The sequence below is a fragment of the Mauremys reevesii genome, linkage group 4 (genome assembly GCF_016161935.1).
Source record: "Mauremys reevesii isolate NIE-2019 linkage group 4, ASM1616193v1, whole genome shotgun sequence".
Classification (NCBI taxonomy): domain Eukaryota; kingdom Metazoa; phylum Chordata; order Testudines; family Geoemydidae; genus Mauremys; species Mauremys reevesii.
Window position 1 is genome coordinate 53,219,318 of NC_052626.1, and position 24,507 is coordinate 53,243,824.

Consider the following 24,507-nt stretch of genomic DNA (forward strand, 5'->3'; position numbering starts at 1 on the left):
CACTGAGCAGCATACAAGTAAAGGTGTTATCTGTACTGACACCAACAATGTTCCAATATTTTCCTGAAATAGGAGCGTTTAGAGAGAAAATGGTTTCTTTAAAATGATTGTTCCAATTTGGATGTCAACAAATGCAAGACAAAAATAAATAAATAATAAAAATCTAAGACATTTAGCCTAGATGTGAGCAAAACTGTAACTGGTTCTGATTTTTCAAAGTTTTGGTCAGATTTTAGCTTTACAGAACCAACTTCAGGTCCTAATTTGTCCAATTCAGAGAGTTTGATTAAAATGGTTCTGATTTTGGCCCATATCTAAATCAATCCTCAATAGTGATGTCATTTTGAAATCAAATTCTCCCTGGAGCACTTTTTGAAATAACTGGGAGTGACAAAGAGAACAATTTCAGATAGGGCCATTTATCTCTATGATATGTCTTCTACAACAGGGTAAAACATTTTTTGGCCCAAACTCTTCTTTTGCTGAAAAAAGATGATTCGGGTCAACTGAAACATTTCACAAGTTTTTGTCAATTTTGGCAAATTGTTTCAGTAAAAATAAACTAAATTCGAAATGTCACATTGGTTCATTTTGACATTCTCAGAATGAACATTTTGATTTTTCAGGCTAGGTTCGCAAGAGGACTTAGGCACTTAACTCCAAAATGTCTGTGCCATTCCCAAAATTGTGGAGAAGGAAATGCCCCTTTAGGATGGATATTGGCTGTTTTGGGTGGGTCTCCCTCAATCTGTCCTGTTCACACTGTTCCACTTTGTATAAATAATTGCATTTTCATTGGGCCAGAGGGAGGAGGAATGAGAGTGCGCTAAGCATAAGACTAGAGAGTGACTCGCTGAAGTGCCAGTCCCTGCTCCAATGAGTGAGTGCTCACGGGGCTGTTGGGTAACAAAGGGATACCACCTCCTTCCTCTTCTCATTTTGTGAATGGTGCCAAAATGCTGGAGTTAGGTGCTTGGGTCTCCCTGTGAATATAACCCTTCCTTGCCAAATTCCCTTTGCTTTTGTTAAAAATGCCTGAAATGCAAATGAAACATTTAGTTTTGGGTTCAAAGAAAAGTTTTTGTTCAACCAGCACTTCTTTTCTTTTCTTTTCTTTCTTTATTCATTCTATTTATTTTGACTGTGGCCTTGAAGTTCCGTGTGTTCCCAAAGCATGGAACTACTTTAAGATAGCATAAAATGACACTCTTAAACAAATTGTATAAATATTGAGTTTTTACGTTGGGTGACTGGTGCAGTTGTAGGATTGGAGGTATTCTACCTAAAATTATTAGAATCCCTACCACCTAAAATGCTATCAGTTGTATTAACTCACCAACACTGACTTTGGCTTTAACTAGCCTATTGTTTAATAGGAGAACATAAAGCTGTACAATTGACATCTACAATAACCTTTCAATATTTTGCATATAATCAGTGCCCACAAATCAGAGGAGGGGGATTGATATATAAAGAAACATTTCTTAAACTCTCTGTCCTTGCTAATATTCTAAGAGGCTGCTGCAGTGGGACTGGATGTGTCTCCTCATTTCTACTGCCTGATATTGATTATCAACCATTCTTGCATGAGACTTGTACAGACAAATCCTGATTGTTCTCTTACACCAATTTTTAGCCAGTGTAATTCCACTGACTTCAATGGAGTTACTCCGATTTATACCCATGTAGGTTCAGAATCAAGCCCATTGTTGTTATCCATTATTAAGCAATGAAAAGCCTGCTTAGCAACAGTAAAGGCAGCAAATAATTGAATTGCTCTTGAACTAAAAATAATGCCCACATATAGACCATGCAACATGCTATGTTAATGCAGCAATCCTGCATCTATTTTGGAACTTGGGCATTTTCAGATTAATACACACCAGCCACAAGGCCAGGTATGATGTGGAAAATTTAAAATCTACAGCATCTGTCTTAAAGTTTTGATCACTTTTACTGTAGAAATAAAAGGGGTGGAGAGAAGAATGCCATCTGGTTGTTGCATTAGTTAGGCTAAGAAAAGTCTGATCCCTCAATTTCCTGATTCCTATGTATCTTCTCTGAAAATGTTGGGATGACGCCATGAAGGAACAACCAGATCTTGAAATCTAAGCTGTTTAAAACAGTTAAAAATAGTTTTAGGTATTTCTCCATCCACTCCCAGCCTCCCTCCCTCACAGGCATGAGAAGAGGAAAGTTGTGGTGCTGTACAGCCTGTCCCCTCCCTGCTCCACAACCTATTACATGGGCATCTACGGGTGAAGTGTCTCATGCCCCCTTGTCACCATGCCACCAAACAAAATTTAAATAGGTTTTTCTCTCATCTCTTTCAATTACAGTGATCTTGGGTGCTTGCAACAATAGTAAGTGTGTTTAAAAATAACACCACAAAACAGATTAAAGAGTATTTTTAAGTTGATAATATTCTTCTAAATATCAAAACTATAAAATAACTCAGTAAGTTAAATACAGGTTAGAAAGATCAAACAGATTAAAGTTTCTTATTGAATCCTGTTCAAATTTGCTTTCTGATGTGGTGTCACGTACACCACACTTTTCTCTGCCTCACACAATAGCCACTTGGCTTTTTCCTGTGCCTGGTTTCCCAGTGTGGAGACCTGTCTGAGAACTAGAGTTCTGGGTCAAGGGCAACAGTGGTGTTTGTGGGGGAGGGGGAGAGGGAAGAGTGCCAAACTTTGACCTCAGCTTTGTGGCACAGCACATTCCTCCCCCACACTTTAATCTTCTCCCTTCAATAGGGTACTTATATCAGATTTCAGCTGGCAGAACATTACACATAAAACTGTGTAAAGTCAAATAAAATTAATCTAGAATATGCCACGCTATTTTTAGTGTACTAGTTACTGACAATAGAGGAAAATAATCTGTTTGAGCTGTTCTTAAGGTCAGCAGGAAGGCATCCAGGAACCTCTCCTTGAATTTGTCAATCGTTGGGTTCACATTTTCAGAAGAAGATTTAACAATCAGGCTGATTCTGTTGGCAGAGAAGAATTATGACATGATCCATTCCTAGAAATACCGTGAATGATCATGTTATTTTGTCTTTTGTAGGACACGGCTTAGAACTCCTCTCACTTAATCTAGGATATCGAATTCTGTATGAATTTACAAATTCAAAGGGCTTTTGAGATATTATCAAGGAGTGAAATAAAAAGAGGTCATAAAAAGGGTAACTAAAAGGGGATGTGCAACACTGTAGAGAAAAGTTATTTTGTTTATCTTGCCCAACATGGACTGAGACCTTCCACCATCACCTACTCTGAGCCTTAAGCCTCTGATATTTACTCTCTGTTTATCCAATGATGCCACTGTGGAAAGGGATGCATTTACTGAAGCTTAATCACAGTATCTCTTGAAAATGCTTTTCAATAGCTTACTTGCAAATATTTATATTGTAAAATTGCTTACATTAATATATAGTCCAGAGGATAATGGCAGTGATTTGTAAACACATTATGGTTGCAAGATTTTCATGTATTAGAAAAGTAAAGGTATACTGAATCGTTATTTACCATGTGATTTGTGGGTATAGCTGGAATGGTTCCTTAAACACAGACTATCATTGATTAAACTGTAAAACCAAAAGAGAATTGTAATTATGTGACACGTATTAAAAGAAAAGAGCTTAGATTGTCCCTTCAAATGCCTTTCAGTTAGACACTTAACTGGAATGTTTATGTTCACGCCTGTATATAAAGAAGTTTGGGAAAAGTGTGGATGTGCAATTACTCAGGGATTCTGGGAATTTAGATGCTGGGATAATAGCTTCACCTTGATTCTCTCAATGAGAGTAAGAGGAGATGGTGGAGAAAGAATTAAACATATGGCTGGGTCTGCACTAAAAACTAGATGGATGTAGCTACATTGCTCAGCCCTGACTGCTGTCATTTCAAGCCCTGAGTGCTGAGGTTAACCTAACCTCTTCTTCCCCCACTGTAGACACAAGTAGGTCACTGGAAGAATGCTTCCTTCAATGTAGGAAGTGTCTACACTACGGCTGTGCTCAGTGATGAGCTGCCAAAATCTTAATAACTGGTTCCCTATAAAAAGTTCTGATTTAAGGGGGGGAGGGGCAGGGGGACACATACTTGTGGGGCTGGGGGCCCCTGCAGGGCCTGGGGCAAATTGCCCCACTGCCCCCCCCCCCGGCAGCCCTAGAGCTTGCAGCCCCCCCCCCCCCTTACCTTGCCGGCAGCTCAAAGCAGCAGGACGACTCCGGAGCTCAGCTGAGCTGCCCACCTGGTGCTGGCGGCTGGCCACGCTGCAGCTGGGGGGAAGCGGGGGAAGGGCCGGGGGAGCCTCAGCCTCCCCAGCTGGGAATCCTGGGAGCAACAGGATGGTCCGGCCCGCGGACCGGAGTTCTTTGCCCACTCCCTGGCCCTTTAACAACCGGTTCTCCACGGAGGTCTAATTTTAGCAACCGGTTCTTGGGAACCTGCTCCAGCTCACCACTGGCTGTGCTGCTGTAGCTCTTGTAGTGTAGACATACCCAAAATATTTGGAGGCCCTAGCGAGGTGGATGCTTGTTGGGTTGGGTTTTTTGGGAGGGTGATGGGTATGTCTCTGTAAATTAATTATTTCAGAAAATATCAGCATTTGGATTGAACTTTCATTTGCCAAGTAAACCACAGAAGCTCTCCAGGTACTTCTGGGCTGTCAATGAGAAGAGAGATTCCCTGCCTCTATCCCACACAGATCTGTAAACTGATATCAGAACGGCAAAACTGCACTCATCGGTCCTCAGCTCCTGAGAAGAAAGAGCACCATGGGTCACTTGCTCCATTTGCCGGCACTTTGGATAGCCATTTACCCCAGTGTCAAGGAGGGGTCAAATGTTGCTAAATCCAAACAGCCATTATTTGCACCCACTTTGCACTACTGTAAATGACTACACAAGGTGCAGGGCAATGGAGAATCTGGCCCTCAATGTTCGCCGTAGCTCCCACCTTGTACATAGTGCTCAGACTGGTCTTGATGATAGGCTCCAGTGGCACTCCTATCCAGACTGGGTGGGCATCACTGGATGGTTATCATTGGATGGTTCACAGCATTTGAACACCTATCTTCTCCAGGGTCCAGGCAGTTAATTAGTGGAGCCACACCCGTGTGGGTCTACTAATTAGGTGGATGGCCCTTCATTCTCCCATGTGTGGCCACCCAGGCATGCACCTTAGAGGGAACTATCTGTGGACCACCTGAATGGAGTGGTCTGCAGACCAGAGTTTGAGAACCTCTGATTTTGATAATGGCATAGAGAGTACACTTATAAAGTTTGCAGATGATAGCAATCTGGGAGGGGTTGCAAGTGCTTTGGGAGGATAGGATTAAAATTCAAAATGATCTGGATAAACTGGAGAAATGGTCTGAAGTAAATAGGATGAAATTCAATAAGGACAAATGCAAAGTACTCTATTTAGGAGGGAACAATCAGTTGCACACATACAAAATTGGAAATGACTGCCTCGGAAGGAGTACTGCAGAAAGGGCTCTGGGGGTCATAGTTGACCACAAGCTAAATATGAGTCAACAGTGTAATGCTGTTGCAAAAAAAGCTAACATCATTCTGGGATATATTAGCAGGAATATTGTAAGCAGGACACGAGAAGTAATTCTTCTGCTCTACTCTGTGATGATTAGGACTCAACTGGAGTATTGTGTCCAGTTCTGGGCACCACATTTCAGGAAGGATGTGGACAAATTGGAGAGTCCAGAGGAGAGTGACAAAAATGATTAAAGGTCTAGAAAACATGACCTGAGGAAAGATAGAAAAAATTGGGTTTGTTTAGTCTGGAGAAGAGAAGACTGAGAGGGGACATAACAGATTTCAAGTACATAGAAGATTGTTACAAGGAGGAGGGAGAAAAATTGTTTTTCTTAACCTCTGAGGGTAGGACAAGAAGCAATGGCCTTAAATTGCAGCAAGGGCTGCTTAGGCTGGACATTAGGAAAAACTTCCTAACTGTCAGGGTGGTTAAGCACTGGAATAAATTGCCTAGGGAAGTTGTGGAATCTCAATCATTGGAGATTTTTAAGAGCAGATTAGACGAACACCTGTCAGGGATGGTCTAGATAATACTTAGTCCTGCCATGAGTGCAGGAGACTGGACTAGATGACCTCTCAAGGTCCCTTCCAGTCCTATGATTCTAAATAGCTAAACAATGTTCAACAAGGACAACAGACAATTTTAATGTAACAGACAGCATATTGTGTTACCCTTTTCACTTTTTTACTCCTCTCTAAAGTCTTTGGTTACTGACATCCCTCAACAAGTTGTCTTATTTCGACTGAAAGCTCCTCAAGGTGAAGCCCTGCACACCTATGGTGTTGTATAAATAGATAAGAGAACAATAGCAATATGAGAAGTCAAAGAGCGTAGAACTGGGAGAATGGATGATTTTTTAAAAAAAGGAGGGCGGGGGGACCCAGAGCCAAAACTCCAGCCTGAGCAGCAACTTCAAACTGGTGTCTACACAGCTATTTTTAGAGTGCTAGCATAAGCCCTGCTAGCCCAAATCTGTTTAACTGGATGGGGAGGCTTACTGCCATGGACTGTGTGGACATGCCTTAAATATTCAAACAGGGTTTTTTTTGTGGGGTGGGGTGGGGAAGTTGTTTTTAATCTTACATTTCCATGTGAACAGTCTGAGACCATAATCTTGTTATTCAGACTATTTTATCTATCAGAAGTACTAAAATCTAGTCAGGATTAGAGTCATTGTGGATTAGTGCTGAACATGATGGGGTAGGACTGGACTTCAGACTTCCTCCTTCACCACCTGCCAGGCCTGCAGAGCAGCAACCTGTTTGGCGTGGATGGAGTTAGTGAAATGCCAGACAGCTGATGCCACTGGACAGCTGGGGGAATAGAACCAGTCTACGAGGCAGCTATAAAGTAATCCCTTCCCTTCCTTCTAAGGGGAGGTGGAAGTGGCAATCAGGTGTCACCAGACACTTGAGGAGGGCACTATCAGTCCGCCTTTTTACCACTCCCAGTTCTACACAGAAGCCTACTGTTCATAGGTGGGGGAAAATGTACCAGGAAGCCAGTAATGAGCACTTAGGTCAGTTATGGCCATGCAGGCCCAACAGAGCAGACCCTTTGTGTGTGCGCACGTGTAGTATGGACAGCCTTGTAACACACCATCTGAGTGGCTGGGCTTTTTCCTATCATTCTCCTTCCACACTGAATGTATTCCTGTGGGGTGGCCAGGATGAACAGTGGTGAATCAGGTTGACTGGGTGGGACTACAATGGATCTATGACAATTTACGTCAACAGGGGCTCTGCCCCTTTGTGCCTTCATGTATTTGTTCAGTGACTGGTACAATGGAGCCCCAGTCCTGAGCTAGCTACAGTGAAACAAATATTTAACTATCAATTTTAGTAGTGCATATTTGAATAGTTACACTGGTAGAAATGCTCCTGAAATAATGTTATTGTAAGCTCTACTGCTTTGAGTAATGCTTTTTTAGGGAACTCTCTGCTTCCCTCACAAGCACCACTCTAAAATGTCTCAGTCACAGAACCCTGTATTTTAGAGCTTTCACAAAAATATTCTCCACTACTATAAATAAAAGCTTTAAACTTGTCATTCTCTATTAATATCACAGCATTACAAACCACAGACAAAAGGGAGGGCAGGAGGAAAAAATCTGTTGCTTTATTTAGACACATTTCCCCATCCCCCATTACTTTGTATCACCAGTTACTAGGCTCGTTGCAATGTCACATTCTGCAAAGATTTTGGTGCAAGGAATACTACAGTCAATATCAGTTAATTTCTGTAACACTTGGTACTAACTGGAGCAGAAGAAAAACACAGTATGTTCCCTTTGCTGCCACTGTTTAACACTAAACATAGGGATCCTGTAGAGCCAGTAGATAAATGCTTGCTGTCCATTATAGGGAGCATTTGTTACTCAATCAAATCTGCACAGGAGTGCAGAACCCTTGTGTAGGGCAAGGGTATCTGATTTTTACTAAGAGCATATAGGAATCAGAGTTCTAAAGGAATCCCAGATGCACTGACCATGATTTTAAATAATGCTGTGTAATATTACATGAAATGAAAAATTGAAATACATGTAATTCTGGAGGCTGGATACTAGGGTGACCAGATAGCAAGTGTGAAAAATTGGGACACTTTTTTTTTTTTGGAAGGGAGGCTATAGTTGTATATAAGACAAAGCACCTAATATCGGGATGACTGGTCACCGTACTGGGTACAAGCTTTTCTATTCCAAGCATTTGTACTGCACCCACCACACACCCTGCTCTTGCAAGAGGTCTGTCCTTCAATTTTTGTTTTTTAGGGTTTTGTGCTTTGATTGTTAGTCTTGTGTCAGGCTGGATGGAGTGTGGCAAATCAAGGTCCACTGTGGGTGAGATTTTACTTAGCAATTGGAGCTATATGGTCGGAGGAAGCGTTCCAGAGTTGCACTGCCACAAATACGTTGCATCCTCATTAACCCTTGGCCAGGGGAGGAATTTGGAAACTGGCTCCCTAATGGCTCAGAGATCACTGGAATGCATTTAGCTATTGTGGATGGGCTGCAGTGTCTTCAGCCTTGCATAAAATCTAATGGGGATTGTAATTTCTTCAATAGGCTGCTTAACTGTGCTGCTGGTGCTGGGATTATTTGAGGGTGGTTTCAGGTCATAACGGGGAAGTGGTCATTTCTGCTCCCTAGAGGTGCTTTCTCAAGCCAATCCAGCCTTCTGTCTGAAGAGGGCTGGACACACCCTTCTAGAGTGCATCAGTGCAGTAACGGTATTGTTTCTTGGGAGGAGATATTTTTGGTTACTTATTAACATGGGAGGAGAGGAAGCAAGGAAGGGAGTTAGCCAAGTGATGAGTATCTCGGTGAAGCTTGTTTTATTTCTATTGATTAACTTTTTTTTGGATGGGGGGGAAGGAGCTTTGGTATGACTCTGGGCGGCTTTGCTGTGTTTGAAATCTAGGCTTGGTTGCTGACTGTCTGGGCTAGATTGCTTTGCAGTTAGGTGGGATAGTGCCTAATTTCTAGCAGAGCTCTTTGAAGTGAGAGCAGTGCAGGGTGTGTGTTCTTTTTTTTTTTTTATAAGCTAGTGATTAGAGCAAGGAGGAGTGAGTCACCCATAGGCACTGACTCTGTGGGTGGTCCAGGGCTGGAACACCCACAGAAAAAAAAATACTGGGTGCTCACCTCCCCTCCCCGCCCATGGCTCCCCCCACTGGCAGCTCCACCGATCAGCTTCTCCCCCTCCCTCCCAGTGCCTCCCTCCTGCTGTGATCAGCTGTTCAGTGGTGTGCAGGAGGCACTGGTGGGAGGAGGAGGAGCGGGGGCAGGAAGAAGTGGGGGGGGGGAATGGGGGGGGGTCGTGGCAGGGTTGGGAAGGGGCAGGGCAGGAGTGGGAGCTTGTGGGAAGGGTTGGAATGGGGATGGGACCTGGGGCAGAGCAGGAGCGGGAAGAGGCAGGATGGGGTTGGGGGTTGGGGGTTGGGGGAATGGGGTGGAGTGGGGACAGGGCCTGGGGCAGAGTGGGGGGTTGAGCACCCCCTGGGAATTGAGGAAGTTGGCACTTCTCAGTAACCCATTCCAGCTGTGCGGGGGGCTCAGGCTTTAAAAAACTCATGCAGGTTCCCACTAACTGTTAAGACATGTGGCTGATGAGATGAAGGCATCTGGAAAACCAAGGGAATTCACCAGTGAAGGAAAGCAGGGAGGTAGGGTTGGTTTTTTTTCCCCTCTATAGCTTGCAGGAAAGAAGAATACACAATGGGAGGAAAACAACATGCTGGCAATACGACTACTAGCTCTTCTTCTGACTGTACCTGTGGGGGCCCAGCCAAACAGGCATCCTGACCATGGAGATTTCTACCCAGGTTGTCATTTTGAAGGCAGCCTGCATGTCCCTGCAGAAAAAGGCAGACATGAGAGGTGTCTGTTGGTGGAGTCCCTCAGGAAGCAGCAAGTAAGACAGGAGAGGATAGTTTATTTGCCTAGCAGCTGTGTGCATGAGGACTTCAAAGACAGGATGCACCTGGAGACATCTGGGATGGTGGACGATAGCCCACTACTGATGGCTACAGAAGCACCAGAGGAAGAAGAAGAAATGGTTGTTTTGAAGGGAGAAGACTGGCTATGGGGCACCTTATGCTTCTCCCTCCAGCCCAGGACCCCCATCCATTAAGGTCAAGAGCTGGTATGCTGTACTGGCAACTAGAGAAGAGAAGCAGACCCCAATGACTGAGGGATAGAAGCCACCTTCCTTCAGGTTTGGGAGGTTCATGGACACCACAGCCAATAGGTTGAGGTGTAGGGTGGTGGCAGTCTGGGACTCCCTTCTGAGAAGGAGACATCCATCTGCTGATCTGATCTTATATCCCAGGAGGTGAGTTGCCTGTCTGGAGCCTGCACTCAGGATATTACAGAAAGTTTGCCAAGCCTTATCAGTCCCCCATCACTACCCCATACTGCCCATCCACATGGACACTAATGATATGGCCAGGCATGACCCTGAGCAGATCAGCAGTGACCAGAGGGCTCTGGTAGTGAGGGTAAAGGAATCTAGGTGCAGGCTGTGTTTTTGTTCACCTTCCTGGTTGAGAGTAGGATTAGGGCCCAGGCAGGGACATGCACATCCTGGAACTGAATGCATGACTGTGCAGATAGTGTCAACATGAGGAATTAGGTTTCTTTGACCATGAGTTGCTATTCTCAGAAAGTTGACCACTAAGAAGAGATGCAGTCCACTTGACCAAGAATCATAGAATCAGAGGACTGGAAGGGACCTCGAGAGGTCATCTAGTCCTGTCCCCTGCAATCCTGGCAGGACTAAGTATTATCTAGACAACCCTGACAGGTGTTTCTCTAACCACTCTTAAAAATCTCCAGCAATGGAGATTCCATAACCTCCCCAAGGCAATTTATTTCAGTGCTTAACCACCCTGATAGTTAAGAAGCTTTTCCTGATGTCCAACCTAAACCTCCCTGGCTGCAATTTAAGCCCATTGCTTCTTGTCCTATCCTCAGTAGTTAAGAAGAACAATTTTTCTTCTTCCTCCTTGTAACAACCTTTTATGTACTTGAAAACTGTTATCATGCCCCTCTTAGTCTTTTCTTTTCCAGACTAAACAAACCCAATTTTTTCAATCTTCCCTCATAGCTCATGTTTTCTAGACTTTTAGTCATTTTTGTTGCTCTTTTCTAGACTTTCTCCAGTTTGTCCACATCTTCCCTGAAATGTGGCGCCCAGAATTGGACACAATACTCCAGTTGAGGCCTAATCAGCAGTGAAGGTGAAGAGCATCTTTAGATACCAACTTGCCAATCTTAGTGAGGAGGGCTTTCAACTAGGTTGAAAGGAGTCAGGTGACAAAAGCCCATAGGTGACCTTAACATAGGGATAGATGGGTTTTTTGGAGGGCGGAGGGTTGGGGAATGGAAATTACAATAGAGTCAGAGGAACAACAAGAGGGAGAACAGTGGGAAACCTGATCAACATTGTAGATGCCTATTCACCAATACAAGGAGTATGGGGAATAAAGAAGACAAACTGGAAGTGTTAGTACACAAGTTAAAATATTACCTAATTGTCATCACTGAGACTTGGTGAGATAAATCTCATGACTGAAATACTGATAGAGAAGGGTATAACTTGGTCAGGAAGGACAGGCAGGGAAAAAGGGAAGAGTTGTTGCATTCTACATCAAAAGTATATACATTTCTTCTGAGGTTCAGAAGGAGGTGAGAGGCAGATGAGCTGAAAGTCTCTTGGTGAAGATAAAAGGGGGAAAAGCAGGGGTAATGTCATGATAGTGATCCAATATAGACCACCAAATCAGCAGGAGGAGGTGTATGAGGCATTTCTAGAACAAATAACAGAAATATCAGAAATCCAAGAACTGGTAATAATGGGGTGATTTTAGCTACCTAGACATCTGTTGTAAAAGTAATATGGGAAAAGATTAAGTTCCTGGAATGAATTGGCAACAACTTCTTGTTTCACAAAGTTGGAGAAAGAAACCAAGGGGGCAGCTATTTTATGCTTGATTCTGACTAATAGGGAGGAGCCTAATTGTGAGCCTGAAGGTTGAAGGAAATTTAGGTGAAAGATATCATGAAATGACAGATTTCATGATTTTAAGGAAAGCCAGGAGTGAGAGCAGCAGAATAAGGACAATGGACTTCAAAAAAGCAGACTTTAACAAATTCAGACAACTGGTAGGTAAGGGAAGAAAATCCAAGGGAAAAAGAAGTTCAAGAGAGCTGGCAGTTTCTAAAAGACAATATTAAAGGCACAACAGCAAACGATCCGAATGCAAAGGAAAGATAGAAAGAATAGTAAAGGCCAATATGACTTCATCGGGAGCTTTTTAATGACCTGAAAATTAAAAAGGAATCCTACAATAAGAAGAAAGTTGGACAAATTGCTAAGGAGGAATAGCACAACCGCATAAGAACAAAATCATTTTGTGCCTTAGCCTTTCTGAGTTACACTTAGCAAGGGACATCAAAGGCAAAAAGAAGAGGTTCTATAAATTCATTAGGAACAAGAGAAAGATGAAGGGAAATGTGGTATGAGTTTGCTTCCTCATCTTGTTTGTGAGGTGATAAAGGGGCTACCTCCCCAACCAGACAAGAGTGGCTTCAGGCACCCAGCCATTGTCCAGCCCAGGAAAAAACAATGAGGAACATCCATGAAAGCAAATGGATGCAGCATGAAACTGAAAAGAAAACCCCAGTCTTTGAAAACTAAGAAAGGGTGGAGTTTTTCCCACTCTAAATACGTTCAGGGGAAAAAAACCCTGAAAACTCATTTAAAATGGGCAGGGTTAGAACTGAAGAGCACCCAGAAATTGGGGGACAGTCCTGAGGTGAGAAGCTGTCTAGCAACACTAGATCCCTCCTGTAGCTAGGGTGTTTACTGGGAAATTGTTTTCTAACTCTTATTAGAAAAGAGATTTTATCTAATATGAAAGTGTAAAGTCTGAGATTGCGTCTTCACGTTTGTTTTCTGTGTAACTGGTATACGTTTGCTCTCCCTTACTATTTTATCTTTGAATCTGTGGGGTTTTTTCCTATTAAATTAACTTTTTGTTCGTTTTCATCTAAGCAGGTCTCTGGGGGTACACACAGTGTGGAGTGTATGTGTGTGCCGATGTGAGCTGATCACTGGAGGGCTGCTGTCACACCTTTGAGGTGGACAAGCCAGAGGGGAACAGTCTAATTGTCTGGTAATTAAGAACTCAGTAAGGATGTATTTGGGGAGACCAAGGACTGGAAAGGCTCTTGGTGCCACCCTGTAAAGTATAACTAGACTGGTGAGAAGGTGAGACCTTATGGTTGTGGTCAGGCTACTGGTGTCAGGGAATTGAACCACAGCTCCACACTACAAAGGCTCCCAAGATTGCAGCACAGGCAGTGATGGAACCCTTTACTGGTCTGGGTGCACCCCAAAAGGGCACAGACACCAAGCTGGGAGGGGTTGCTAGCGCTTTGGCGGACATGATTATTTTTTGCAATGATCTTCACAATTTGGAGAATTGATCTGAAATCAACACAATGAACTTCAATAAAGACAAGTGCAAAGAACAACAGTTAGGGAGGAAAAATCAAATGCACAACCATGAAATGGGAAATAATTGTCTGGGCAATAGTACTGCTGAAGAGGATCTGGGGGTTATAGTGGAACACAGATTGAATATGAGCTAACTATGTGATGCAAAAAAAAGCTAATATAATTCTGAGGTGTATTAATAGGAGTGTCATCTGTGAGACATGGGATGTAATAGTCTTGTTCTACTTGACACTGGTGAGGCCTCAGCTGAAGTATTGTGTCTAGTTCTGGACACCACACTTTAAGAAAGATGGGGACAAATTGGAGAGAGTCCAGACAAGAGCAGCAAAAATAATAAAAGTTTTAGAATGCCTGACTGATGAAGTAAGGTTTAAAAGAAACTTTGCATGTTTAATCTTCAGGAAAAAAAGACCGAGGGGAAACCTAGTAACAAACAGTCTTCAAATATGTTAAGGGCTGTTATAAATAAGACTGTGATCAATTTTTCTCCATGTCCACTGAAGGTAGGACAAGAAGTAAGGGGCTTAATATGCATCAAGGGAGAGTTAGGTTACATATTAGGAAAAGCTTTCTAACTATAAGGATAGTGTAAACATTGGAATAGGCTTCAAAGTGAAGTTGTGGAATTACTGTCATTGGTTTAAGAACCAGTTAGACAAACATCTGTCAGGAATAGTCTACATATACTTGTTCCTGATTCAGCTCAGGGGGACCTCTTGCAAGCAGTAAGAGTTTGCTCTCTGCATTAATCAGGCTCACTAGAAAAGTTCTTGGGAAGAGTTACTCCCTTGAAACCAGGTGGTATTGGCTGAAATGCCTGACAGATGCCTGCATGCTGCTTGTGACCACCTCTGTTCCAGGACTGGTGTATGTGTACAACAACAAGTTACACTAAGAACATACCCAGATTCTGCTTCACTGTTTTAACCATTTTTAAGCAAGGTTAAATCCATGAGTTCCCCTAAAATCTCATAGATAAGGAGCACAGGATCCATAATCCCTGAACCACTGAAGCAAAATATGGTCCATGCCCATTTAACTTCTGCATACCCCAGGATCAAAAATCAGTAAAGTTTGTGAGATTTCTGCTACTTCTGCTGGCAATCTTCCCTCTGCTCATGAAATTGCTGTCACCTTAGCCCAAAATCTTGTGAGAAAGGCAGTGTTTGGGGGATTTTGGCTGGATCTGAAGTAGAACGAGCTATTTGGTCCCATCTGGTTCTGGATACAATGTGATCCTAAAAGCAGAAAAGCTGTTTCTAACCTTGAAATTCAAATCCAACCCACACTCAGAAATGTGAAAGGGTTTGGACTCAAAATTTCAATTTTGGCTGATCTCTAGTGAACCTCAAATCTGTTAATCCAATCTGTGTGCCAACATGAAGCCAATGCAGAGAGGAGAAACAGTGAGTAGGCAGAATTCCACTTCCAATGCTAAAAATAGATTTGCTGTCGCTAGCAGATCAGCACCTCAATACAGAACACTATGCTGTAAATAGCACATCCCTCATATCACAACTGCATATATCACAGTGATAATGTTCTTTTCTATTATGTTCAGCTGGAGATGTGGAAGAAGGGGGTCCCATTAAGCCCATGCATTTTTTATTATAAAGGAAATCCAAGTTATTTTTATGCTTGCCTGCTTTCTTTTCCCTCAGGCATCTCTCCCCAGGCAGCCTTCCAAATGCAAGGCCATCATGCAAGCAAAAAATTGGATGGGCAGCAGGCATAAATTGTCTTGACATTTTATAGGAGTAGGGATAAAGGGGGATGTAACACTAGGGATTGGGGCTAGGTCTTTGCACTTTGGACGATCAGGAAGAGTGGTTGAAGTGTGGTGGCTAGCAAGACCCTTTAATTAGCGGGAGCATTCTACCCACTTGTTTCCTAAAGGCTTTTAATATGGTTTAAAATTAAGTCATGCCACTAGATTAAACTTTTATTAGTTATTTATTATTTGTGTTGTGATAGCACCCAAAGACCCCACTCAGTATCAGGCCCCATTACCTAGGTATTCTACAAACGCCCAGGGAGAGACAGCCCCAAGGAACTCACTGTTTACTTTGAAACAGAGAAGAATGAATGAATCAGACAATAGCTAGTCCTGACTAATGTGCAACCTAGCCATCATTGGTTGAGTGATTTCTTGTGTGTATCACAACAGAAGTAGATCTTAAGAAGGAGGAGGAGGAGAAGACAGTGGCCTTATGAACTAATTTTGGAAGGCTTCCCATGCATATAGGGCAGCATGGAAGAAAACATGGAGATTTTTGTGATGAAAAATGGCAAATTGGTTTTCAAATCTGGCATCATTGGTAGGAATTGGTGGAAGGAACAAATAAAATACAAGAGTGGATAAGAAGTGATGGTTGTGAGGGGACTTGAAGTTCAGGATAAGGGGCCTGAATACAGTGGAAAAACAAATGGGTATAAAATTGGCCATGAATAAATATAGGCTGGAAATTAGAAAAATGGTTTCTAATCATCTGAGGAGTGAGCCTCTGGAACAGCTTCCCAATAGGAGTAGTGGGAGCAAGCAGCCTAACTAGCTTCAACAGAAAACTTGATTAATGGGAGTATATGCCAGAGTTGTCTGTGATAGCAGGAGACTGGACTCTGACCCAGGAGGGCCTTTCCAGTCTATGTCCTATGTTCCTATTAAATGGTGAGCCAGTGGAACGATTCAAAGAGGGGGGAGTGACATGGTCAGAACAATGGAACAGGATGATAATCTCAGCAGTTACATTTTGAATGATCTGGAATAGGAAGGCCAGAGTGGAGGAGATGATGCGAGTTTGACATTATGGACAGAAAGAAAAAGTTGGATTTTGGAAATGTTTTGCAGTCTGGGAGCATCATTTGAACACAGCCTGGGTATGTGTGGGAAAGAAGAGGGAGCGATTACAAACAGATGACAGGTTATGGCATAAATGATAGAAAGATAGTGGGGATGTCACTGGTGACAATGAACTGGAGAGACATGAGTGTTTAGGAGGAAAGATCAGGGATTCATTTATGGGATTCTTAAATTTAAACTGATGCAAACAATCCAGGAAGAGATGTCAAAAAGACAGGCTGAGTTGTGGTATTGGAGGGGAGGAAGCAAGGAAGCCAATTATTACTACTGGCTAGCCCCTAATATGGATGAAGTGCCAGCATTGTAGCCAGTACTAATGCACAGCCCCTTTTTTGTTTCTTAGTAAACTAGCCAATATAGGAATTTATCCTAGCTCTATCCTAGCATAATTCTTTGATCTTTATCTGAGATCATGCAGAACTTTTCTGACAGCCACTGTGTTCTAGCTTATGCATCAGGGTCAGAGGGAGTGCACATTTCTCCGCTGATTCTGCATCTGATACCGGACCTGTCCAATCTCATCAGAGGTTGTCAGTTATTATGATTCTGCACTGTCCCACAGCATTGCAGTCCAGCTTTCCAGCAGCCTGACAGTAAATTAACTCACGAGGACCAAGAGAAGCATTCAATAGTGTCAAGTATCAGAGGGGTAGCCGTGTTAGTCTGGTTCTGTAAAAGCAGCAAAGAATCCTGTGGCACCTTATAGACTAACAGACGTTTTGCAGCATGAGCTTTCGTGAGTGAATACCCACTTCTTTGGATGCAAGTAGTGGAAATTTCCAGGGGCAGGTATATATAAGCAAGCAAGAAGCAAGCTAAAGATAACGAGGCTAGATCAATCAGGGAGGATGAGGCCCTGTTCTAGCAGTTGAGGTGTGAAAACCAAGGGAGGAGAAACTGGTTCTGTAATTGGCAAGCCATTCACAGTCTTTGTTTAATCCTGAGCTGATGGTGTCAAATTTGCAGATGAACTGGAGCTCAGCAGTTTCTCTTTGAAGTCTGGTTCTAAAGTTTTTTTGCTGCAGGATGGCCACCTTAAGATCTGCTATTGTGTGGCCAGGGAGGTTGAAGTGTTCTCCTACAGGTTTTTGTATATTGCCATTCCTAATGTCTGATTTGTGTCCATTTATACTTTTCCTTAGAGACTGTCCAGTTTGGCCGATGTACATAGCAGAGGGGCATTGCTGGCATATGATGGCATATATTATATTGGTGGACGTGCAGGTGAATGAACCGGTGATGGTGTGGCTGATCTGGTTAGGTCCTGTGATGGTGTTGCTGGTGTAGATATGTGGGCAGAGTTGGCATCGAGGTTTGTTGCATGGATTGGTTCCTGAGCTAGAGTTACTATGGTGCGGTGTGCAGTTGCTGGTGAGAATATGCTTCAGGTTGTCTGTGGGCGAGGACTGGCCTGCCACCCAAGGCCTGTGAAAGTGTGGGATCATTGTCCAGGATGGGTTGTAGATCCCTGATGATGCGTTGGAGGGGTTTTATCTGGGGACTGTATGTGATGGCCAGTGGAGTCCTGTTGGTTTCTTTCTTGGGTTTGTCTTGCAGTAGGAGGCTTCTGGGTACACGTCTGGCTCTACTGATCTGTTTCCTTATTTCCTCGTGTGGGTACTGTAGTCTTGAGAATGCTCGGTGGAGATTTTCTAGGTGTTGGTCTCTGCGGGGTTAGAGCAGATACGGTTGTACCTCAGTGCTTGGCTGTAGACAATGGATCTTGTGGTGTGCCCGGGATGGAAGCTGGAGGCATGAAGGTAGGCATAGCGGTCGGTAGGTTTTCGGTATAGGGTGGTGTTAATGTGACCATCACTTATTTGCACCGTGGTGTCTAGGAAGTGGACCTCCCATATAGATTGGTCCAGGCTGAGGTTGATGGAGGGGTGGAAGCTGTTGAAATCGTGGTGGAATTTTTCCAGAGTCTCCTTCCCATGGGTCCAGATGATGAAGATGTCATCAATGTAGCATAGGTAGAGAAGGGGCATGAGTGGACGGGAGCTGAGGAAGCGTTTTTCCAGGTCGGCCATAAAAATATTGGCATATTGTGGCTTGTATTACATCAGTGTGTGGGATGTTTGTGTAGAGAGCCTCTACATCCATGGTGGCTAGGATGGTGTTTTCTGGAAGGTCACCAATGCATTGTAGTTTCCTCAGGAAATCAGTGGTGTCACGGAGATAGCTGGGAGGCTCTCTACACAAACATCCCACACACTGATGGAATACAAGCTGTCAGGAACAGTATCCCTGATGATGCCACAGCACAACTGGTTGCTGAGCTCTGTGCCTTTATCCTCACACACAACTATTTCAAATTTAATGACAATATATATCTCCAGATCAGTGGCACCGCTATGGACACCCGCATGGCCCCACAATATGCCAATATTTTTAGGGGAACCTGTGGTGAGATGAAGTGATGGTGGGAGAAGGGATTCAGCTATTAAGAAATCAAAGAAGGAGAAGCATTTAGTAAAGGCAAAGTTCAGCCAGTGGTCATTTGTAGAAGCTTTTATGAGAAGGGCTAGGTAACTGTACAGTTTGTACAAAGCCCAGTGTAGTGGGAAGAAATGAACTGCATTATCCCTGGTGAAGCACCAGGAGAGACTGTGCCTCAGGAGCTGCAGTCTCTCTGAAACTGATTGGTGAGCATGGGTTGGAGTCTACTTTACACCCCCCTTTAGCATGGTGCAGACTGTTTTTGGGTGCACTGGCCCTGCTTTGTGGGCCAGCGCAAACAGGAGGTGCCTCTTCCATCCCCTTCCCAAGTGATTTGTTCTCCAGAAGGAGCAAAGATCTAGTACTTACTGTTCACAAAGACAGTGACTGAGGCCTCCCCAGATGTACATAGTATGGTGAGATGCTTGTGGAAGTTTTTCTCCGACATGCTTCTTGTACATCCTCTCTTCTCCCAACCCCCACACCTGCACACACCTAGGCAAAGGCAGGTCACAATCTGTTTTTAACAAATTTGGAGGATGCTTTCCACTGCTTCTTTTGTGGAGGTGAAGAACTTTGTCTGCCCTCTCTCTATCAGAGCAGTGTTGCCACCTTGTCAGGGAGTTATTATTGCACAACTGAGAAAGTGTCCGAAGCAAAGGGAAGCCCTCTAATAAGGCTCCCCTCTGTGCTCCATTTCCAGGGCTGGCTTGGATGAATGCTCTAAACCTATCCAACCTAGCAGCGGCTTGTTAGGCTGTGTGATGGCTGGCTACCATGGCAATTCTACCATGCCTGGGAACAAGATTGATCCTCTGTCTGTGTTTAGGGGTATCAAAAAAATTTTGGCACCAGGTTAGCCCATCTTAGATGTTTACCATCATCAAAATCCTTGTTTTTCCCAATAAAAGCAGGTCACAATAATTAAATTGTGTGTAGCTGTTTTTTTGCTTTGAAAGGCTAAATAGTTGGCAAGACTCCTAAAGTAGGATTAGACTACAGACCAGCTCAGACAATGCTTCCAGGCATAGGGGATGTACTGCACAATCAGTTTAATAAAGTCTGATTAGATTACTTTCTCTGGTCAATTTGAAGCACACTGGCCACAGGATAAATCATCTTTTTATCTCATCGCTTTGCTCTTTTTCTTTTTTGTGTTGTATTTTTAAAACATTAACCATATTTTTTAACAGCTATTTATCTGCAGATGCTTAAGGAGCATAACACTGTGATTTCCTCTGTCTCTCAGTGCCGCTTGGTATCATTTCCCAATCGAAAGGGGAATAAACACAATTTATGTGGAATCTGTAGTCAGATATTTCCTTTCTTAAAATACATTCTCTCTCATTTTCTTCCATCTTTATTGACCTGTTCTGGCTTTCTTATCCAATCTATCAAGAAAATAATTTGTGCACAGAAACCAATTGTTATGACTAAATCAACGGGTGATTTTGGCTGTCTAAATCCTGGCTTGTACTACATAAGTATGTTTGCGGTGATAGTCACCTGTTCTGAATATTTTTGTCTTGGTTTATTCTGTGTTAACTGGAGCGAATATAGACCCTTTTTAGACTATCTGAATCAAGACTGTTTGAATGGGAAGGATGGCAGAGTAGTTAGAGTCCTGGTCTAAGATGTGGGAGACCATGTTAAATTCCCTACTTTGTTGTTGCCTTTCTGTGTGACGTTAGGCAAGTTACTTAGCCTCCATGTTCCTCAATTGCTCACCTGTAAAATAGGGATAACAGCTTTCTCCGCGGTGGTGGTATAAGGATAAATGCATTAAAAGATTGTGAAGTGCTTTGGATCTACTGACGAAAATACTTTATCAAATAGGCATTATTTATTTATTTCGTTATTAATCCTTTTACCGCTTTTTCTCTCCCATACTCTAGGTAACCAGGCTCTTATTGTGCTAATTTCCTGCCTACCCTTATGATCAGGCTTGGGGTAACATAGATTAGGTCAGTCTAAAACAGACTTTAATCTGTTACTGGCCTCTTTTAAAGAAGTGACGTTGCCCAGTTACCAGCACAATTTCTAGGAAGCGTATTATACCAGTCTGTCCTGTCTTCAGTGGCCTATACATCAGCAGTCCTGTAGCTGTTTTCTGGCCTGTATCTCATCTAGCAACACACAAATGTCTTTGCATTCCACATTCCAGTGAGATAATCAGGTTTATTTCTTATTCTCCTTACCATCAAGGATTTCATTTTCATATACTGCAATAGCAGTTAAGGAATTAATTCAGCTACTGCTGTTTCCTTTGGTGGTTGTAAAGCTATGCAATAAAAACAATGATTCCAGTTACAAATGATCCTAATGTCACCATCACCCATAGAGGCAATGTGAGAGTATGATTTCCAATTCATGAAACCATATTCTGCGCTGTGGGCCCAGTCCTGCAAGGTGCTGAGCGCCCTTCACTCCCACTGTTCTGAGTGTGAGATGTGGGCACTCAGCACCTTGCAGGATTGCATCCTTTATGAGTACTCGAATAACCATGACACTGGGATTCGTTTAAAGAAAAAATGCCTTGCCTTACAGCAGTTGTTTGTGTTGTGAAAAAGATGGGCTAGTGGAATTTAAAGGAGGGGGGAAAAATAGCATCAAAGATTTCCAGAGTTTATTTAAGATGTTTGCTGACAGCGTGTTCATGCCTATTTGAAGTTATTTGCATTAAGCCGATCATTTAAAACAGATTATGCCCGTGTGGTTTATCTCTTCCTTTTTTCTTCCTGTTTATTTTCTTCCAGTCTAATTAACATTTCTTTCAGATTAGGTTCATCTGATCTATTCAAAAGAGCTGAAGAGTGTATTTTAGTTTTTCTTCTGAGATGCAAACATTCTGCTCTGGCTCTTTCAGGATGCAGGGATGGCCAGGAGGAAAGTCTCTGACCCATCCTACTGGCTTCAGGCTGGAGGGCCCAAGGAAGACATGTACTGCAACACCCCTTACTTTTCTCCTTTAGCAGTGCCTTCCCTGCTAGCACCTGCTGCCATTGACATCTTATGCACCGAATTCTGGGGATTGGGATGGCCATGCCGCTAAGTTGGTAGACCATCCTACTTTAGGCCTACAGTATACCAGCGGGCAGGTCATGTGAGCTCCTCCAACCTAGCTTACTCATGAGAGTGGATCTATCTCAGCTTCTGTACTGGTGAGCTGGAGGATGTGAGAGACTGTTTCTTTACCGTCTTCCCCATTCCCACCCTGAACACACCTGCTCAACATGGACAAGATTTTGGGCCCTCCTTGGGTTTTTTATTATTTGTATTATCATCATCCCTTTAAATCTGACTGTGTTTTAAAATACAGTTATTTATTCATTAGATTTTTAAATGAGCCTAACGGAGGTTCTCTGGGGGCATATGAAAGTCTCCAGAAAATCCTAGATGTTCTTAAATAGGCCCTGCTGAATAGGGCCCTAAATTGGAAGTGGAAAGAGATTAATTAAAGTATATCCAAAAATTACATGCCAAACTCAAGTGATGATAGTCTCCACTTTGGATTTATTTATTATAAAGTCAGAACACTTGTATACAGGGGCGGCTCTAGGAATCAGGCTGCCCCCAGGCGCAGCGCGCTGCCGCCCGCCCTCCTCGGGTCCCGCGTCCGGTCCCCTCCCCCTGCTCCGGCTTTTGCTCCCGCACAGTCCCACACCGGCGGGAACAACGCGGACCTCCCCCGCGCACGCGGCGGCGGGCGGGGGGGGGCGCTCGGCGGGGCTGCTGCCGCCGCGCCAGGGGCCCCGGAGCCGAGCCCAGCCGAGCCGCAGCCCCGCCGCCGCGCCCGCTGCGGGCGGGTCGGTCCGCCGCCCGCGGCTCGCAGGACCTCCAGCACGCCAGCGGCCGCGCCCCCCACCTGCCCCCCCCCCCCCCCAGCCTTTGCCCCCCCAGGCACCAGCTGGTCTTGTATATTCAGTAATGGGAGACCATACCCTTTGCTGATGTTTTCTGATTACTTGAGAGAGATCATTATAAGAGCTTGGAAGTTGGAACACTGTAGGTTCGATCCTGCACCAGTCAAGTCAATGAGATTTTTGCCACAGAGTTTAATGGGAGCAAGATTCAAACCCTCTGTGATTACTGCTCCATTTCATTTAGTTACAAAAATATATTAATTCCACAGTTTTTATTATGTTTATTTTATACAAGAGAAAAAAGTATTAAGTCATTTATGAATTTGGTAAATGTTATTAGTTCAGCCATTACTGGTGTGTTAATACAACATAAGTGTGTGGGAAAGAAGGGAAGTAGATGCTACCTCATCCAATGACAGCTGAGTGGGAGAAAACTTCTTAAGCCATTTTGGGAAATGTAAAATCATTGGGTTTTTTTTGTTTGGTTGGTTTTGGGGGGGGGGGGAATGGGGAGGGTTGCTTTTGGTTTTTTTAAACAATGAAAATACCTAAAATCACATTTTCAAGTGACTAATTTGAGAAACTGTTACTCAGGTTTGCTAGTCTTCATGTGTCTCATGGAGACAAATTGGAATGATCGAGATTCCGCCAGACATTGTAAATGACAAAATTCATCCTAGCTTTTCCTATGAAGCGTAATACTTTGTTACTCAAATATCATTTCAGTACATTACATATATACATTATCCTCTGTCTCTGGCTCAGTTTTCAAATATCATCCAGGCCCTTAAGGCCTACGAACAAAAATCTATAGCAAATTCAGTCCAATATGAAATCTTATGGAAATGGTAAATAGATGGGCTTAGAGGGATGGATATACAGTAGAACCTCAGAGTTATGAACACCTCAGGAATGGAGGTTGTTCATAACTCTGAAATGTTCGTAACTCTGAACAAAACGTTCTGGTTGTTCTTTCAAAAGTTTACAGCTGAACATTAACCAACTTAATTTAAATGAAATAAGCCCAGAAACATTTCCTTACCTTGTCAAATCTTTTTTTAAAACTTTCCCTTTATTTTGTTAGTATTTTATATTTAACACAGTACTATACTGTATTTGTCCCCTCCCCCTTTTTTTTCTTGGTCTCTGCTGTTACCTGATTGCGTGATTCTGGTTTCATATGAGATGTGTGGTTGACCAGTCAGTTTGTAACTCTGGTGTTTGTAACTCTGAGGTTCTGCTGTATTGTTTCCTTGTACTGTGCTCACTGGTGTGCCTAGATATTAATAAAACTTCATTAAATCTTAAAAAGACACTCACACAGCAGACTATTAGAATGAACTGGATACCAGTCACAACAGATGAGATGGGATTATTCAAATCTAATACTTGTTAGAACTTCAGCCTAAATCCTCTGACCCCAATCAAATGCTCTGGGAGTGCATCAAATTAGGATTCCAGAAGGGTCAGCATGGAGTGATGAGTTGATGAACTTGCCCTTCGCTATGGAAGCACTCTCACACTTGAGTCACAATGAAAAATAAATTGGGCAGATTTGTCCTAGTTCCCATGCATGTCTGTATACAGGGATCAAAACTCTCACCCCACAATTATAGATGTGGTGCTGCTTCCAAGGTCCACACGTACTTATTTTCCATTGCCACCAGGTACAATGAAGTTAGTAATGGGAGATTGTGACTTTCCCCTCTGGTGTTATCTAGACTGGTGATCTGCTCGGTCACTGCAATCCTCGACTCTGG

General features: G+C 43.2%; 1 long non-coding RNA gene across 1 annotated transcript; it reads right to left on the reverse strand.

The window, feature by feature from the left end:
- Nucleotides 1-10: 10 nt before the first annotated feature.
- LOC120403785 lies at nucleotides 11-24,004 on the reverse strand. The gene is made up of 3 exons (XR_005597728.1): nucleotides 23,904-24,004; nucleotides 3,534-3,592; nucleotides 11-63 (listed from the first exon to the last, which is right to left on the reverse strand). It is a non-coding gene; the product is annotated as an uncharacterized LOC120403785 (long non-coding RNA).
- Between the last annotated feature and the right edge of the window lie 503 nt (nucleotides 24,005-24,507).